The sequence below is a fragment of the Triticum dicoccoides genome, chromosome 6B, assembly GCF_002162155.2.
Source record: "Triticum dicoccoides isolate Atlit2015 ecotype Zavitan chromosome 6B, WEW_v2.0, whole genome shotgun sequence".
In the NCBI taxonomy this organism is placed as follows: Eukaryota; Viridiplantae; Streptophyta; class Magnoliopsida; order Poales; family Poaceae; genus Triticum; species Triticum dicoccoides.
Window position 1 is genome coordinate 635,599,526 of NC_041391.1, and position 19,610 is coordinate 635,619,135.

Genomic DNA, 19,610 nt, shown 5'->3' on the forward strand with positions numbered 1-19,610 from the left:
GATCCTACAATAACCATATAGTTATCTTGTTATCCTTAGAGGCGAGGATACAACAATGAGCATTGTATTCTTCACTTTCACGAAAAATAATCACTCAAAGAGATCATCACCAACTAATGTACACGACTCCCTCTTGCAGATCATAAAGTGACAATTTATCACACCGCAATGAACATACCATAGATTGCATTAGATTGATCACAATCATGTTAGTCAACTCATCGGATCTTTGTATTGAGGAACAGGGGAGAGAAGAAGCTATATGGCTATTCTTATGAACTCATAGTCCAAGGGTCGACGACTCACACACATCACCATGGGAGCACCAACGTCAAGTAAGAAGACATCCTTGATGATTTCTCCCTCCATAAAAGGACTCTAGACTGGATTTCCTCGGGTTCCATCGAGGCAACGGTGGAAAATTCTTCGATAAACATGACCAAGTGTTTTAGGGTATAAAGCTACCGGGACGAAAAATTTAATCATGTATTTTCAAAATGATAAACATGTATAAAAATATTTCAGATGTATGCACATGAAAATGTAGACATGTGTTGAGGAAACAAACAAAGAAAAACGGTGAAAACTAAAGAAACAGAAGAAAGAAACAAAAGAAAGACCCCGTAAATGAAACAACCCGCAGAAAACCTTGAAAACTCATGCGGAAACGAAGAAAAATGAAAAAAAGAAACGAAGGAAGAAACAAATAAACCAAAAGAAAATAGAAAAGAAAAGAAAAAAACTAATAAAAACAAAGAAAGGACCTAAAGGAAAAATAAAGTACAGAAAAAACTACGATAAACTTAAATAAAAATAATAATATGATGATAAATCAAAGGAAAACCAAAAACTTAAAGAACCTGTGAAGAAACAAAAATTTGGAAGAAAAACGGAAAAGAAAAAAAAATACGAGCAAAACGCACCAAGCAAACGGACACGCCTGAGCGAGGGGGCAGGTGAGGGTGCAGAAAAGGGCTGGCCATTATTATAGAGAGCACGAAAACCGTCACTGAGACATAATCTAGTCTCGCTGTAAGCAAGATATAGTTCTTCCGGTGGACGCTTACAAGGTGAGGGGACCTCCCATTGGACACTTATTTGGTCTAGTAGCGCCCCTGACATGCACAATGAACGGTAATGGGATGCCCCACCGTGCCAGTAAATCTAGCCAGAAGTCCAGCGGGTTTTTTTGTCTTTTTTTTCTGTCTAGCGTTCTTCGGATACAAAATCCAAACTATAGCAAACATACTCTACCAAAAAAAATTACAATTCTGAGAACAATATTTAAAAAATGTGAATCTTTTTCAGGAAAACGTGAACAATTTTTGAAATCAGTAGTAAATTTTGAATCTTCAAAACACTTTTTGAAATCTTGGAATATTTTGGAAAATATGAACTGATTTTTGAAATACAAACATTTTTGAATTTCCTAATGTTTCTGGATTTTTTTAAATTATGAACATTTATTAAAATCCCAAACATTTTTTGTATTACTGATTATTTTTTAAAAATACATTTGTTTGTAATTACTAAACTTTTAAAAATTATGAACGTTTTTTTAAGTTAGCAAACAATTTATGGAAATTAAAAGAAAGAAAAAAATAGAAGAAGAAAAAAAAGATAATAAAAAGCTAAAGCCGAAAAGAAATCCAGTGAGAAAAACAAAACCGGTTTAGGTATCCTTCTAGAAGGTTAAAACAGGGTTGGTTGCACTGTGTAAAACGCTCAAATATGAGTCGGCCCATATCTGGTCACTAAGTCGTTTCTCTGTGCGATTGAATGATAGTTCGCCATAGAGAGTGGTGAATAGGGGATTCCTACGGAGCGTATTCTTTAGTGCGCCAAATGAGAAATTTCATAATCCACCATGCCATGAAACTTCACAATGGGCATTTGAGATTTTTCAGGAATTGTTTGTTATGTGGGCCAAAATCTAATCTATAATTCTACACTTAATCCTTCACATATGTATTTTATTTATGGGTGTGTATCTATCTTTTGAAATTAAGAACCAATTCTTTCGGAGCTTATGGATGGCTGCTTAATTACTAGGCTTTGAGAATAAAATTTTAGATTGAGCTGCCAAAATAAGCTGGATAGAGGGCAACTTATTTTGCAACTACTCGTAAGCCCCAAAACAATTGGCCCTAAAAATGGAATTAATTTATTTTTCAGGAACTAGCAAAAGCTCTGACTTTTCATTAAGAAAAAGAGAATGGATCAATTAATATGGAAACTGGCAGAAGCCCGATACATTTGCGAGGCACGCACACGCCAGCCCCTAGGCTACGCACCAGCCGAGCCGATGACTCTATCAGCCAAGTGACCGGAGACGACAACCCACATCACTATAGAGGATTCCGGAGCCGCCGCTCCGACTTCTACACCAGAACCAAGGCTGCACACCAAACCAGTCAATGACACTGCCGCACAAGCGACAAAGGCCAACACTACACACAGGAGAATTCCTGAGCCGCCACTCCGACTTTCCCTCCGACCCCGAGGCTGCGAGCCAGTCGAGTCGACTGACCAAAGCCAACACGAAACGGGCACGAGATTTGCGAAGCCGCCGCTTCGACTTCCGTGTTGGCCCTGAGGCCGCGCACCCGCCTGGGCACGTCGTGGCCACAAAACCAGCCAAACTTCATGGTACTTGTCATGAAGCTTCTCAACGGATAAGCAAACGAGTAAGCCAGAACAGATAAGAAGCAGCAAGCAAAAGAGTTTCGCTCAAAATATAAAGCAAGCAAAAGATTAGGATTTTTCCTTCCAACAAGACATCACATATATTTTTCATGCAAAGCAAAGAACACCCCATCAGATCCGCGGTCGCGTGATAGGCCGGGGTGGCTCTGGAACTCCAGCCACTGATAGTTTAAGGTGACGGCGCAACCCAAAAGCTGCAAATCATTGCCGTAAAATATTCGATTATTGATATCTTATCGCCTGTTGTTGTCTTATTCTAGCTAATGGCGGGGTTAGCATTACATTTTGTTAATCTAAAGTTGAACACTTCAGCAAGAAGCGGATGGGAGTAGTCCTTCTGATAGCAATGCTGCCTCTGGTGCTGTCGCTGCTATCCACGTCTGTACGTACGTAAGAGGACAAAGTTTAGCTAGTACGTAGGTTAGCATAGGTCTATGGGTACGGCGACTTGCATTGGTGAGGCGGCCGCCGCCGGTGGTGGTGGTGTTAACGTTGATGTTGTTGCAACAGCAGCGAGCAACACGGACTAGAGGCGAGTTGGCGAGTTGGCCACTGGGATGGCTTAAACTAAACTAGTTAAGCCAAGTGGCCTACGTGTTTTCTTTTTCGTTCCCTTGTCTTTCTCAATTGACCGGAGAGGAAGAAAGGGTGCGCGCCGTGGTTAGTGCGTCTGATTCATGCCATGCATGGCTGGATAACTTGCCGGTGCCGGCGATGTAATGCCGGTGCGGCTGCTTCGAAGATACGTCCACCTCTGGTTCCTCTTTTCAGGCGACGCGACGCCGACAGAAGCTAGACGAAAAGTGAAGTGGTCCTCCTCCCCTGACTGCTGCTTACCGGAGACGACAAAACCACCAGTTGTCTAGTGGACGATCAAACAAAACAGTCCGATATGACAGAGTTAGACAACTAGTTTTGATATCCCAGCCAGATTCCAGCGGTTTTGTGAATTTTTGTCCCAAGTGACATTACCCTGAAGAAAGGGCACTTCCTCCGTGTGTACAGCACTAATCAAGCCACCAAACACTGCATAATGTGGATATGGTGCCTTAGGCATCTACAACCGCAACCAGCAAATTTCCTTCTGCATCCTTCTGCTGACAGGGGGACCAGTCCGCGGACATGGATGCGGGAGGTCGACATCCAACGCTACTTGCATACATTTCAAATTCTTTTTCAACAAACTGGATGAGATTCATCTAAACACGGCCAGATTTCGTACAAACATGACGGATGTTCATACAAACCGGACGAAAACGGTTACATTTTGGACATATTTTCAACTAAAAAGCTAAAACTATGTGCACGTACGGTCGCGCGGAGCTCCACTCTCACGACACGGATACACTAGACTAGTCTACGGCCGGCCGCGGCTGTCCCTTTGTCTTCCCCATGTCCGACAGCCCGCTAACTAGACTGTCGGGAGCCCCAGAGGCATATTCTTTCCCCGTATCTTCCCTATATCCGACTACACTGCTCGGAGCGGCAAAGCGGATGCTTCAACCGAAGGGGAAGGGTGCTTCCATGGAGATCAAGCGAGTGCCCAGGATGGTCTGAGATAAACGAGAACCGGCCAGTTCACCAGCGGCGCCCTCCCGTGTTCTACTTCTCCTCGATGATGGCAACGGGTGCGGACGTGCTGGCCGCCACCTCGTCGACATCCGCGCAGCCGTCTTCTTTCCTTGCATGCATGGCGTGGCTACGCGCGCGTAGACAGCGGATGGCGCGGTTGCAGGCACTGGATGCGGCGACGCCCTGCCGCTGTGCTCCTTGCCGTGTCGTCCTGGAGTAACTCTCCACTCGTCATCGAGCTGGCCTCGAGCAGCGAGTCGCTGAACCACGCGCCGGCTTGGGGCAGAACTGGCTTCGTCGGGCTAGGCGAGGGAGGTGGAGCAGCGAGCTACCTCGCTCGTATCCGCCGGGCTCGGCGAGCCACCCAGTCGGCTTGTATGTCGGAGAACTGATCTTCGGAAGCAATCGAAAGAGTGGAGAAAATGGTGAAGGAGGATATGGGGGGCGGCGGAGGGGTGTGATTCTTGCCTAACGTCTGGCCTTGTTTAAATAGAGGGCAGACTGGAGGTGCTCAGTCGGCATTGTGTTTAATGCCGGTCCGCTCGTGAACGGACGTGTGGCCAGAGTAGGTTATGTGGCTTCCCCCGGGGTTAATGGAGGCGTATGAATTTGGCGAGGAGGCGTGTTCAGTCGGGCATGCAGCGAGCGGCGCCCTCGGTTGGCCATACTTCTTTGCCTACGCAGCCATTCCACACCTCTCATGTGTCCCTGTGGATGCCGTCCGTAGGGGCGATCACGCCCGATAAGTGTTGGTGAAATGCACGTGCTAATTTTTTGACAAAGCAATGGATTTGGACGTGGAGTATATCCACAAGCACTATGTTATCCAATCAGGAGGATTAAGCGGATGAAATGGCGATGATGCAGATGACCCTTCCAAACACGGACCTTGCGGGAGAGCATGTTCTCAATTTCAAGGGATCAACCAAGGTTCATCGAGTGCTAAATGGGAACATGGCATGGGGGCATTTGACGCAGATGGACGACTAATTTGCCCCTGATGGCCTCTTCGCGAACATTTTTTGTCGGTGCTTTCGGATGCAAAAAAATGTGTCTGATCACGTCCACAATGGCATCCTGGCCTATGATGACTACTTCATGTTGAAGGAAGATGCCATATGAAAAATTGGATTATTTGATTACTAGAGGTGAACGGTTGCATGGCGGATGCTTGCCTATGGCACGGTCGTAGATTCATCGGATGAGTACCTCCAGATGTCCGAGAGCACATGCGGAGATTCCATGGTGAGGTTTGCTAGTATGGTGGTCGAGGTGTTTGGACCTTAGTACTTGAGAGAACCAATCGTCGCAGACACCAATAGGCTATTGGCAATGTCCAAAGCAAGAGGGTTGCCAGGTAAGCTTGGATCTCTTGATTGCATGCACTAAAGAAGGGAGATGGAAAAACTGCCCAAAAGCTCTATGTGCAATATCAGGGCCGTATTAGAAATCCCACCATCATTCTTGAAGCAATTGCATCATAGGACCTCTAGATTTGGCACACTTTCTTTGGCATATGCCCATGTCTCACAATGTCACCAATGTGATGTAGCAGTCTTCATTGTTTGCTTGGTTGCCTGAAGAACAAACTCCTCCATGCAATTATACTGTCGATGGGCATGACTATAACATGGACTACTATCTGGTTGATGATATCTATTCTTCATTGGCGACATTCGTCAAGACCATCTCTGAGCTAGTTGGTCAGGAAAGAGATCACTTTGCCCAAAAACAAGAAGGAACTAAAAGGGATGTGGAAATGTATTTGGAGTGTCCAAGCCTATTTTGCAGTTGTTTGTGGACTTGCTAAACAATAGGATCCGAAGACCTTGTGGGAGGTGACAACATGTTGTGTGATCTCGCACAACATGATTGTGAAGGATGAGAGTGAAGATGTTGTTGGAGGTATGGAATGTAAGAGTATGGATGATGCTACCCAACTTCGAAATCAGAATCTGGCCACGTTTAATGAGTTTATCCAAATGCACAAATTCGGCATTGACTAACTCATCAGCAGCTTAAGAAAGATTCGACTGAGCATCTATCTGCTCTTAAAGGGGACAACTAAGACATATGTGTGAATTGAATTCAACTTTGAAATATTTTATTTCAAACCATAGTTTGATTGTAATATTCACATTTGAAATACCGTCATATTTTAATATTTTCACTACTTAAAAATTTGATACGCTATTGTTTTGAGTGTTGCCGACTTAAGAAAGAAAACAAGGGTGAATGTTTAGAGGACAGAGTTGGGGGACCGGCTTCCATATATGTGTCCACGGACGAGTCCGTTGACAAATAGTTTCTCCTTTTTAAGGATGGAGTTGGAGATGCCCTTAGTTAGTTAAGCTGCAACGTTTGGTTATTGTCGATGGTTCGTTCTTTATTTCATCCCTGCTGCAGAACTGGACATGAGAATTTCTTCTCATCAAGCTCCTCGTGAATGGAACGAGAAAGCATGTAAATTTCTCTAATTCCTTAATACTCAAAAATATTATGGTACGAATAGATACACACTAATAGATAATAAAAATGTCTGGACATAGTTGACGAAACTCCGCATAGATTTTTGTGGTCTCTTTGGGACGGTGATGTTAGGGTTTCATGTCATGTGGCGAGATTTGGTGTCAGGTGCTTTACATCTATACAAAGGTTTTTAACAGCGACGACTCCAGCTCTAAGGTGTTGGTCGTTAGGGGCACGCGCACGAATACTATGCGATGTCCTCGACATGGTCAAGCCAACTCTAGTAGGAAAGCGACAATAACGGTTCGTCGGCGACTCGTTCTAGCAACAGTATTGGTTGTTCGGTGATCTTAAAATCTTGATTTAATTTTTATTATATTTGAGATGCATTGTACTTCATGTGTACTTTTATAACAGATCTATGCTTCTTGCATTTTTATAGAAAAATGTAGGTTTATTTTCATATTGAATTTGTTAAAAAAGTAAAATAGAATATATAGTCAAGAAAGAAAATCTAGAATATATCTAGATGTGTGTGTATACTTTTTTTAACACAGTACATACGCAAACGCTCATATACACGCGCATACACTCACCCCTATGAACGCACACACGCACACCCTACCCCTATGAGCACCTAGAGACTGCTGGCATATCATCTTGAAATTTACGAAGTCATCATAGGCAACTCGTCCTCGACGGAAACGTCTCTCCCACTGAATGCACATCGCCGAAAATCCTGAAATAAATTCAGAATAGTAATATTTGGGTGCACGGATCCTTCTTTGACATGTGCCGAGCAGCCGTGGCCCGTGGAACTGGACGGCAGGCATAGAGAAAGCAAGGACCGAAGCCGCGAGATCGATGGCGTAGTGGAGCGGCCACAATCTCCACTGTGTACGCTCGCGTCAAACACTCAAGCCAATGCAAGCACTTGGATCCTATCTTTCACCAGTCGCCACCACACTCACGCATTACTCATTGCTACAGCTGTTTATCCCCATCCGGTAATGCATGCATCCAACATTCCAAAACCGTCATCCGTACCACTAAACCGGAGGCGCCGACCGACCCCGCAGGTGCGACCAAGGCGAGGTGCCGTGACCATGGCCGGGTTAAATAACTTTCCAGGGATGTATGTATGCGTTGGAAGGAAGGATCGTCGGAACTGAAGCTAGCTGCCCGCGGCGAAAGGCGAAGCGATCGATCGGAGAAGTGTATTCTGTGGGGAGGAGATCGCCCGATTCGACGGATGCCGGGGGATCGTGTGTAAGATTGAAGCGTTCCTACTCCCTCGTAAGGGAGCCGCGTTGTGCTTTATTGATCGAGACAGGAAGCCCCTGTCGTGGCGTACAAGTATCCATCTATCGTTAGGATACGATGGTTTACAGAAGAGAGGAAACCGAACAGGATACGGGAGAGAGATAGGATAGAGATTGAGATTACATGAGTTTAAACAAGCTTCTATCTCTAAGTCTAACACCCTCCCTTAATCTCAACTATCCTACATTAAGATTCCTCTTAAACTCCTCAAATGGTTTGCTTGGTAAGCCTTAGTAAAACCATCTGCTATCTGATCTTTGGAAGGAATAAACCTTATGTCCAACTTCTTCTCTGCAACTCTTTCTCGCACAAAGTGAAAATCAATTTCAATGTGTCTAGTTCTACCATGAAAAACTGGATTTGCAGAGAGATAGGTGGCTCCCAAGTTATCACACCATAAACATGACACACGATGTTTCTTTATTCCCAGTTCACTAAGCAATGACTCCAACCAGATGATCTCAGCAGTGGCATTGGCTAGTGATTTATATTCAGCCTCAATACTTGACCTTGACACTGTAGCTTGTTTTCTAGCACTCCAAGAAATAAGATTAGAACCAAAGAACACTGCAAATCCTCCAGTTGATCTTCTGTCATCGTTACATCCTGCCTAGTCAGCATCAGAGAAAGCACTGACAAGAGTGGAATTAGAGCGTCTGAACTGAAGGCCTAAGCTTACAGTATGTTTTATGTAGCGTATAATTCTCTTAACAGCTGTCCAGTGTACTGTAGTAGGTGCATGTAGGTACTGACAAACCTTATTAACAGCAAAGGATATATCTGGTCTTGTCAATGTTAAATACTGCAAAGCCCCTACAGCACTTCTGTATCTTGTGCCTTCTTTTTCCTTGAGTGGCTCTCCCTCAAAGACTGAAAGCCTTTCTGAAGAAGACAATGGTGTGGGTGAAGGTTTACAGTCCTTCATTCCCATACGAACCAGAAGTTCAGTAGCATATTTCTCTTGATTAAGTACTATGCCATCTTGAATTTTCTTGACTTCAATTCCCAGAAAGAAGTGTAGATCACCAAGATCTTTCAAAGCAAACTCTGAACTTAGATCATGCAAGAGAGCATTAGTGGCACTTTGTGAAGAGCTTGCAACTATAATATCATCAACATATATTAGTAAATATATAACAATGTTTGCCTTGTTGTAAATGAAGAGAGACGTGTCAGCTTTTGATGCAACAAAGCCAAGACGTCTTAACTGAGAACTTAACCTTGAGTACCATGCTCTTGGTGCTTGTTTCAGTCCATAAAGTGCCTTATCAAGTTTGCACACATAATGTGGTGCTTTATTTTCTGCATACCCAGGTGGTTGTCTCATGTAAACCTCCTCTTCCAGAACACCATGTAAAAACGCGTTCTGAACGTCTAGCTGTCTCAAGCTCCATCCTCTGGACACAACAATAGATAATACAAGCCTAATGGTCGCGGCTTTAACAACAGGGCTGAATGTATCTTCATAATCCAAGCCGTAACGCTGTTTAAAGCCTTTTGCAACTAAACGTGCTTTATACCTGTCAATTGAGCCATCTGCCTTCTTTTTGATTCTGTAAACCCACTTACAATCAATAATATTTTTACCTCTTGGTTCCGGTACAAGATGCCACGTCTTGTTCCTCATAAGTGCCATGTATTCCTCATCCATTGCATTTTTTCATTTCTGATCCTTCAGTGCATCCTCCAACTTTGTTGGTTCTCCTGCAACACATAACATTCCATATCGTATAGTGCCATCAGTTCGAACTTTTGGGTTTCTAATACCTTTTTGTAGCCGAGTCGTAACTTGTGAAGTTGCTTGTGGTTGATGCCTTGTAACCTGCTGTACAGGAGATGGTGTAGGAGACTCGGCCGCAGAGGATCCTGGAGATAACCTGGACCCGCTTTGCACAGAAGATCCTGCAGCCTGTGGTGTGGCAGAAGAATTCATTGCATTTCCAACACCAGCCGCAGAAGATCCCGTGGAATCCCCCTGCACATGCGCATGCAGCTGGGAATCAGCGCTGGACGCGCTTCCTGCTGTTGGCGATGCGGTTGACGTCGCTGTCGCGGGGCTGCATGCAGAGCGCGGGGTGGCAGGTGATGACGTGGCGCCCGCGGGCTGGTGCGCAGTGCTTCTGCCTGGAGCGTGATCCCGAGAGAATCTGCGCGCGCGATCCGATGAGGCCTGCAGCACAGGAGTTTCAGGTGACGCAAAATCTTCCTCGTGTTCCACCCCTGCTTCGTCATCTTCTGGCACATGAAATACAGCTCCGTTTTCTGCAAAAAATTGATCATTCTCTGCACCGTTTTCTGCATTGTCTTCTGCTGCACCCTCTGCATGACCCTGCACATAAGTAGTACTAGTAGGATCATCAGTTGAGTCAGTACAATTGTCGCCCCCTTGATCAAAGTTTTGGAGATTTGGTGGAAGAAGAAGAATTTCTTTCCTAAGAAGTGCTCCGGCATTTGGATGAAGAGACTCAAAAGGATACACTGATTCATCAAACACAACATCTCGAGAAATATATACCCTGCCGGTGGATACATCTAGGCATTTAACTCCTTTGTGAATAGGACTATATCCAAGAAATACACACTTCTTAGAGCGGAAAGCAAGTTTTCGTGTATTGTATGGGCGAAGATTGGGCCAGCAAGCACAACCAAACACACGAAGAGATTTATAATCAGGAATAATGCTAAAGAGACGTGTGATGGGAGTTTCAAACTTGATGACTTTGCTAGGAAGTAAATTTATGAGATACGTGGCAGTCAAGAATGCTTCATCCCAAAATTTTAAAGGCATGGATGCATTTGCTAGCAGGGCTAACCCTACCTCAACAACATGACGATGTTTTCTCTCGGCAGAACCATTCTGTTGATGTGCATGGGGACACGAAACATGATGAGAGATACCAAGTTGCTGAAAAAAGAGATTAAGTTTCTTGTATTCACCTCCCCAGTCGGTTTGCATGGTAATGATCTTAGTGTTTAGTTTTCGCTCAACGAGATTCTGAAAATTCTTGAAAACTTGAAACACTTCAGATCGTTTCTTAAGAAGATAGATCCAAGTAAATTTGCTATAATCATCAATGAAGCTTACATAATAGGAATGTCTACCGACAGAGGTAGGAGCTGGCCCCCAAACATCCGAGAATACAAGTTGTAAGGGTGCAGTGGAACTGCTGATAGAAATAGGATATGACAACTGATGACTTTTAGCTTGTTGACATGGATCACAAACCGACTCAACACTAGACTCATAAGAGTGGGGAAGTTTATTCTTACTAAGAACGAGCTTAAGAATAACTGATGAAGGATGACCTAATCTACTGTGCCACTTTGCTGAAGAAGGCTTGACAGCAACTAAAGCATGTTTATTTGATGATGATGATGACGATATGATTGGGTAGAGACCTCCCACGCACTTGCCTCTAAGAAGAACCCTCCTCGTGTCCAAGTCCTTAACCAAAAAGAAGTAAGGATAGAATTCAATGAGAACACGATTATCAAGGGTAAATCTATGAACAGAAAGAAGATTTTTTGATGTTTCGGGCACATATAGAATTCTGTTTAGATTGAAATCTTTTAAGGGGGTTTTGACAATTGAACTACCAACATGAGTAATGTCCATACCAGAACCACTTGCAGTGTGCACTTGGTCATGTCCACGGTATTTGTTCCTGATGGTCAGCTTGTCGAGTTCCCCCGTGATGTGGTTGGTAGCACCAGTATCCGCATACCAATTTGTGTCGATGCCGTAGGAGTCGGTGACAGCGTTTGCCTCCTTCTCCTCGTACTCCTCGTCCTCCTCATAACGATCCCAGCATGCACGAGCGCCTCCTCGATGATGCTTGAGACAGATCTGGCACTCGGGATAATCCCGGTTCTGTTGACGCTGCTGATTCTGTTGTTGGGGACGGCCACCTCGAGCGCCCCTGTTGCTGCTGCTTGGAGCAGAGGGAGAGCGCCTCCCTCGACCGCGCCCCTTGGTCCCACGTGCGCGTGCCCTGGACCTGTACTGGCCGCGGCCTCTGTACGCCAGGTTCGCTGAAGTATTGAAGCCACCTTCTTCTCCATCGCCCAGCATCTCCATGCGCTGGTCAAAGGCGGCGATCTGAGCAAAGAGCTCGTCAACGTCGATGGAGGTCTTGACAGCACCAATGGCCGCCACCACCAGATCATAGTCGCGATTCAATCCGGCGAGCACGTAGTCCACCATCTCGGGATCGGAGACCGGACGTCCTGCCGCTGTGAGTTCATCCCCGAGACTCTTCATCTTGGAGATGTATGCCGTGCTGGACATGCTGCCTTTCTTTGTCGTGGTGATGGCGATCCTCAAGTTGGTGATGCGGGATTGGGACTGCGATGCAAACAGGGTGGTGATGCCGGTCCACAAATCATAGGTATTTTCCTTACCGACGAACTGCGCGAGGACTTCTTTGGAGAGGGAGTTCATCAGGTAGCTGAGGACCTGTTGGTCCTTTGATAGCCATGGCGCATAAAGTGGATTGGGTACCACTTCCATGGTCTTGTCTGACTTCTGCTGCTCCACCGTGGTCGGGGGCGCCGCGTCGGTCCCATCCAGGAGCCCCGTGACCTGCGCTCCTCGCAGGCCGGGCATGACCTGGGCCTTCCACAAGAGGTAGTTCCCCTTGCTAAGCTTTTCCGCTGGTGGAGGTCCGAGGTTGAGGACGACCGGTGCCGAGCTGGAAGACATGGCGATGGGAATTGGCTTCTGGTAGCGATGGGGTTGGCTTCTAGTAGCTAGACGGGAAGAGAATTGGCTCTGATACCATGTAAGATTGAAGCGTTCCTACTCCCTCGTAAGGGAGCCGCGTTGTGCTTTATTGATCGAGACAGGAAGCCCCTGTCGTGGCGTACAAGTATCCATCTATCGCTAGGATACGATGGTTTACAGAAGAGAGGAAACCGAACAGGATACGGGAGAGAGATAGGATAGAGATTGAGATTACATGAGTTTAAACAAGCTTCTATCTCTAAGTCTAACAGATCCTAACCGGAGCGCACCATGGCGCACTAGCTAGCATTAGGTGGCATGCATATGCATGGCAGCCGGGCGCCGGACGTCGTTCGTCAGGATATCGTACATGTCAATTGCTTCCATTGGCAGTATTAGCTGGATGCCCATCTCACGTCTAGTCTGTGCACCGCGATCTTGTCCTGGTTCGAGAGAGGAGGAGGACGAGGATGAGAAGATATGCTTACGAGCGTGGGAGAAAGGCTAGGGGTGGAAAAAGGGAGTGGACGGGTGAAGGTGAATGTTGCAAATATGCCTCTGAATGTGGGAGATGCGTGAGCACCAAAAATAAGCCCCTTTTTCTCTTGCCTTGGATAGCTAGGTTGCACGTGTCCTGCACAATTGTGCTGGAAACATCGATGGTTCTAATATGCTCTCTAGCATAGCTATGTAAACATACCTTTGTCATTTTGTGCATAGCTATTGAGAGTAGTCCAATTTTGTTTCTATCCGACCAGCTTGCATGTTCATGATTTGCACACGCAATTGTATCCATGTTTTATTGACAAACATGCATATGAATGACAGCTGACAACCACACCCTCATGCATTTGGTTCTAGTCATCACCGCTCATTTACATACTTCTCCATCAATATTCATGTTTGTATCTAAACATTCCTTGTCTATTACCCTTTATACATTTCCCCTAGAAATTGTGTACGTTGCTGATATTATTAAGTAATCATTTATGATGGTAAGAAAAATATTTTCATTGACTATAATTTTTAAGGGTTCGAAACGTGTATCTATCTAACATGTTTAAATCGGATGTATGTCATGAGGACTAACGTGTTTTAGTCGGATGAAACATATACTTGTTTGTTTGTAGCTTAACTAATAAATAACTTGAGCAGTTAAACATATATTTCATGTGGGATATGTCTAAGTCTAAATATGATGATCTATATTCTATGATTTTTTTTAGATAATGATATTTACTGGCATGACCCATTTAGTTAGGATTATCAAGATTTGAAACATATGTTATATGTTTATCTATGACTGTGTGGTTCTAACTAATGTGACTATTTAGGTACAATTATGTATATCTAAGAGATGCGACCATTTTAGGTAGGTTATGTTGAATATGTGGCCAGCAATCTTAAAAAAAGATCTTTTGGGTACAATTATTAGATCTAACAGACGTGATTTATTTAGGTACGATTGATTTAATGTGTGTGATCTCTTAAGTATGCTTATGTTGATCTAACAGTTGTGGTCCAATAAAAAATAGATAGTCCATTATAACGACGGCCGGATGTTTTGCTTTTCTTTTGAAAAATTTCAAGCACATATATCTTACTAATAGGTAGATACATAATGCTCTACGGATAAAATGTCCAACCGACTAATATTTCGAATTTTTCATTAATATATTAAACCTATTGGTACATTGAAAAATATCACCATGCTTTCATGATAACATTTCCAATTTATTGACATATATACATGCTGATCTTGACGTTGCCTTTTGTTGCTATATGGTTTGCTTAATTATTCTGACTTCATGGCCTTGCAAATTGCTTGAATAGTGTTTAACTACGTGCATAGTATGTTGCGTAGTCGAGGGAAATGATCTTCGCACTATCTAAATATTTCACCATAATGTGCACCTATCAGAATTGTCTAGCTACACCAATGTTCTCAAGGACATGCGATTGGTTATTCTTAAGAAGTAAATCGTTCTCAAGGACTGGGGGTTAATTGTCTACTTGTCAACTCATATCAGTTATCTTTGATTCTTATTGCTTCATTGTTGCTATGTGGATAGAACTGAAGCTAACATGCTGCAAAACCATTGATTCAAATGTTCTTATGATTATACTCCCAACAACTAATCCGGTTGTCTATGGAAAGTAATTAAAGCTAGCCTAACCATAGCTTGAATTTTCGGTGTCCCTATTTAACACTTATGCTACAAACGACCAATCCGGTTGTCTATTGAAAGTAATTAAAGCAAGCCTAACCATAGCAAGCCTAACCAAAACTCAGAGATCGATACTCTGTCAGTCTGGCCTCTCCGAAATTCATCACAACAAAATGCTCTCCTCATGGCACATAAATGGTGAAGTGGTATGCGGTCGACATTCACCCACCAAGTGTAGATGATTTTTGCACCATAATATATAATCAAACACAAATTCTTATTGCAAAATCATATGAAATAAATCAACTTGCTTTCTCCCGTGTTGTTAAGAACATAATGAACTACTCAAAATGTGCGTAGATAAGCATGTGCAAAGGCATATGAGTATGGATACCAATATGAGGGTCAAATAACACCTCAATATAACACAAAGCATCAAATACTAAACTAGTGATGACGGTGAAGATGGAGAGTTATTGTGTTGTGGATGGAGATTGTGTGGATGAAGATGCTTCCCATGATGTCTTGGCATTGGTGGCAACAATGTCCTCGAATTCCCGCGGTTGGAGGAGAATCTGGAGGTAGACTCTCATTAACTTGGTCGATGAATCCCATGCTTTTTATTTCTAATATTATGAATGATGTAACCATATGTTTGCAAATCAATAAAACTAACCATGCTTGTTCTCCCAAAAAGAAAGAGAGCAGGCTCTGTCATGGACCATGCATTTGTTGCAAATGATAACTTTGTGTCCTTCGTTTCTTTTTGGAAAAAGATTGCTAAACTGCACAACTAGAGGTGCCACCTTTAGAGTATTCTCTCGGTTCAACTAAATGAACTAATTTTAAACTTTTAGAAATCATACCACTTTTAAAAATTGGACCCCACTACAAATCTAATGTCAGATTTTTGACCCAGGCAAATCGAACGTTTTTCATGGAAAATTATGTTCTCCGAGGATGACAAGTTTGGTTGGCGAGCATGGAAAATCCGCGTCAGTTTATTTTTTTGTCAGAAAATTGTTGTGCTTGCAAACTAAATTTGTCATCATGCATCAACATAAATTGCCATGAAAAAGTCAAAAATGTCATAACTAAAAATTTGACGCCAAATATTTAGTGTTTCCATTAAAAATTTAATTCATTTGGTTGAACTAAAAAGGGCAAGAACGCACCTAAGGACTAAGTCTCACAAATTCGCATGCCTAAAGAAACAACCGGTAGACATCATGACTTAAATTTGGGTTGATCTCCCAGATCGTGTAACTTTTTGGTTGCTACTTGTGGCACAGTGTGGTGATACTTTTTACATCTGGTTGAGCGTCTATGGATCTTTAAATAAACATACGTGGTCTACTCTTAAAACAAGGGGCAACTTAATGGTTTCTCCTGCAAAGATGCGCGCAGACGCGGATAGATCATGATCGGTTAAACCGACTCGCTGCAATAAGGCCAACTCGCAGACGATAACACATACACTTTTTTTAGGAGAAAATAAGATCTTATGGCTACGTTCTTTTATTTATTTTTGGAGATACATGCATCTTTTGCTTTACAATTACGGTGAAGAGAAGAACATTCACTTGAACATTGATGCTACATCTTATTAGATGATTAATTAACTCACTGCTAGTTTAGCTAGCCACCATGCATGCACGCACGCATGAACATGGATGGTTGTCGGTACGAGAGCACTGGTTAGCTCTAGCGTGAAAAAGACTGGTCCAGCTAATTACCTCAGTTCCCACGGACCTTGACTCTGATGGCTTCTGACGGCTTCTATTCTCCTCAGGTGCCGAAAAGTAATCCAAACCAACGGCCATAGGCTGTGCGCAAAAGCAGAGAGATGAAGGTTTACAAAGGTATGTGCACGTGGTGCGGTAGCTAATTCTTCACCTTTGCCCGGAAATGGAATATTAAACTGGGAATGGAGCATATAGCTAGCTAAGCTAAGCACCGGAAGGCCTTGTACAATGGGAGGTGCTTAAAGAGATGCTTAGGAAAATAAACCGAATTTTTGTAAAGCACCGGTGCCTATTTTTACAGAAAAGACGCTTAATTAAGCGTCTATCCTATACAAATAAGCACCGGTGCTTAAAAAAACTTGGTTTATTTTTCTAAGCACTTTCCCTATGCACTTCTCATTGTATAAGGCCGAACACACTTCGAAGGATTGGCTGAGGCAGGCTCATCCATGACACGGAGCCACCGATTCGATGGTTACACCACTTTGCACTTAACCCCTGCACTCACGCTGCACGAGCCGTGTGAGCTTTGAGCTCGGCTCGGACTTGTAAAGGCTTGAGCCGAGCTTGGCTCAACACGCCAGGTAAACGGGTCGAGCAAAGTCGGCTATCCGGAGTACAGGAATTCCGAATTCAAGATCCAGCAACACTTGAAGCTCTTGAGCATAGAGCGGCTTTGACACCCACTCATGATCTTTCCCTGACCAATGTTATCATCGTTTCAGTCATTGGTGGAGGAATTTACGCAAACATCATCAAAGAAATTGTTTTGTCATCCCTAAATATAAGGTGTAATAGTTTTTCAAAAAGTCAAACGTTGTCTATGTTTGACCAACTTTACAGCAAAATATATAAATATTTACAATACTACATATATAAAATATAAAAATATATTTCATAGTGAATCTGGTGATATAATGATTTCGTATTCTAGATATTGATATTTTTATCTATGAACTTGGTCAAAGTTAGAGAAGTTTGACTTTTTGAAAAAAAATACACCTTGTAATTAGGAACAGAGGGAGTACAACAGTAAGACTAAATTCACCGTCTTAGCAACATCTGTCGCTACTTCTATATATCCAAATGATGAAGGGATGTTGATAGTCTGGGCCTAATACCAAACAGATCTCGCAGCCGAACCTAACATCTAAGACCTGAGGACCCATCCAGGACGCCTGCCGGGTATGGGGCACCCACCGGTCCGGCGCACTCCTCAATCAGGACGCCTGCCGGGTATGAGCCCGCCGCAGCCACCTGCCATCAATCCATCTTCAGAGTTGTACTGTTGCATCTAGCTTGCCCGGTCTAGCTGTCGTCGACGCCACCACGACGCCAGACCGCGTCACCCTCCTGCGTGAGTCCATCTCCGCGCATCGGACGCCGAGTCCCCACAGCGCCATGCCGTCGAGATCCGCCGCCATCAATGAGTGAGATGATGCACCGCTCCACCAAAGAATCCGTCCTCTGGTCCCTCGAACACGTGTGTACCTCCAAGAATGACGCCCCCAAGGGGGGGAACGACACCAGAACGCCACCGTCATTCGATCATCCGATCTAGGGTTTCCCCCGGAGGTAGCAGAGAGTGCCTTGAACTTCTCCACGACGATGCCTTCAAGAAGGGAACGATGCAGATAGCGCCGCCACCGCCGGCCTTGGCAGAAGCCGGAAGCAAGTTTTCACCCAGATCTGTTCGAAGGAATCCAACTCCCGAGCACGGCCGCCGCCATCACCAGGCTGAGCACACGCCACCGCCGGCACCTCCACGATGCCCAGGGGCCGCGAGACTCGCCATCTGGAGGGGAACCGATCTGGGGTGGGGGCCCCAGATCCGCCGCCGCCAGCCGCCATGGCCGGCCCCACGCTACCCCCGCAGCCATGAAGGCACAACCGCCGCCGGAATCCGATCGGGCCGCCGCCCCATCGCGCCTACTCCTCCTCAACACCGGGTGACCAGGTTTGCCATCACGTTTCGGCCAGAGCATCCCCTCGCGAGGAGAGGAGGAAGGCCCGCCTACCGCCATACTAGTAGAAAAAGGGGCTAATCTGAGACACATTAGTGCCGGTTTGCTTTTGAGCCGGCACTAATGTGTCCATTTGTGCTGGTTCCAACGGCTAGGCGAGCGAACATCATTAGTACCGGTTCGTGGGCAACAATTAGTACCGGTTCACGCCATAAACCGATACTAATGATGCTGTGTCAGGCCCTGGGCCCCACGAACTCCTTTAGTACCGTTTCATGTCATGAACCGGTACTAGAGTTTCTTATTAAGCTGATTTTTAGTCCCACCTCGCTAGGAGAGAGGCAGTAGGAGCTGTTTATAAGCCGTGAGTGCCGAGACGATGGAGAGGTGCAATGGTCACTTGCAGCTTACTTCGCTTCAAGCCTTTCGGAATAGAATAGATTGCACGGAGCTGTGTGCACTGTAGTCTACCCTATTCCGAAAGGCTTGAAGCTAACTAACGAGCATTGTGCCTTTTTTTATTTTTAATAACTTATTAGAACTCCGGACTTCTTGTGTTACGGCAAAAACTGGATGCACTTCGTGTACAAACTGGACAATATCTTTCGAAGTATCAGGGCCGGTTTCGAACGAAAACTCATCTGTTACACCGACACTTCATTTTTTAAACTTATTACAACTTCAGACTTTTTTGCGTTCAGTACGCACCATTCTAAGCCACGTCATCAATTTTCAACCCTTTCTGACATCATTTGCTCCCCTAGCACGAACTCGTACTAAAGAGGTTGTGACAGGGCTATTTTTAGTCCCACCTCGCATAGGAGTATAGCATGTGCGAAAGAGTAGAGAGGGTCATGACAAAAAAGAAAAAAACTATATAAAAAATTACTCAAAATAAATAGAAGAAAACAAATAAAGCAGAAAAGAAAAAACTATATAT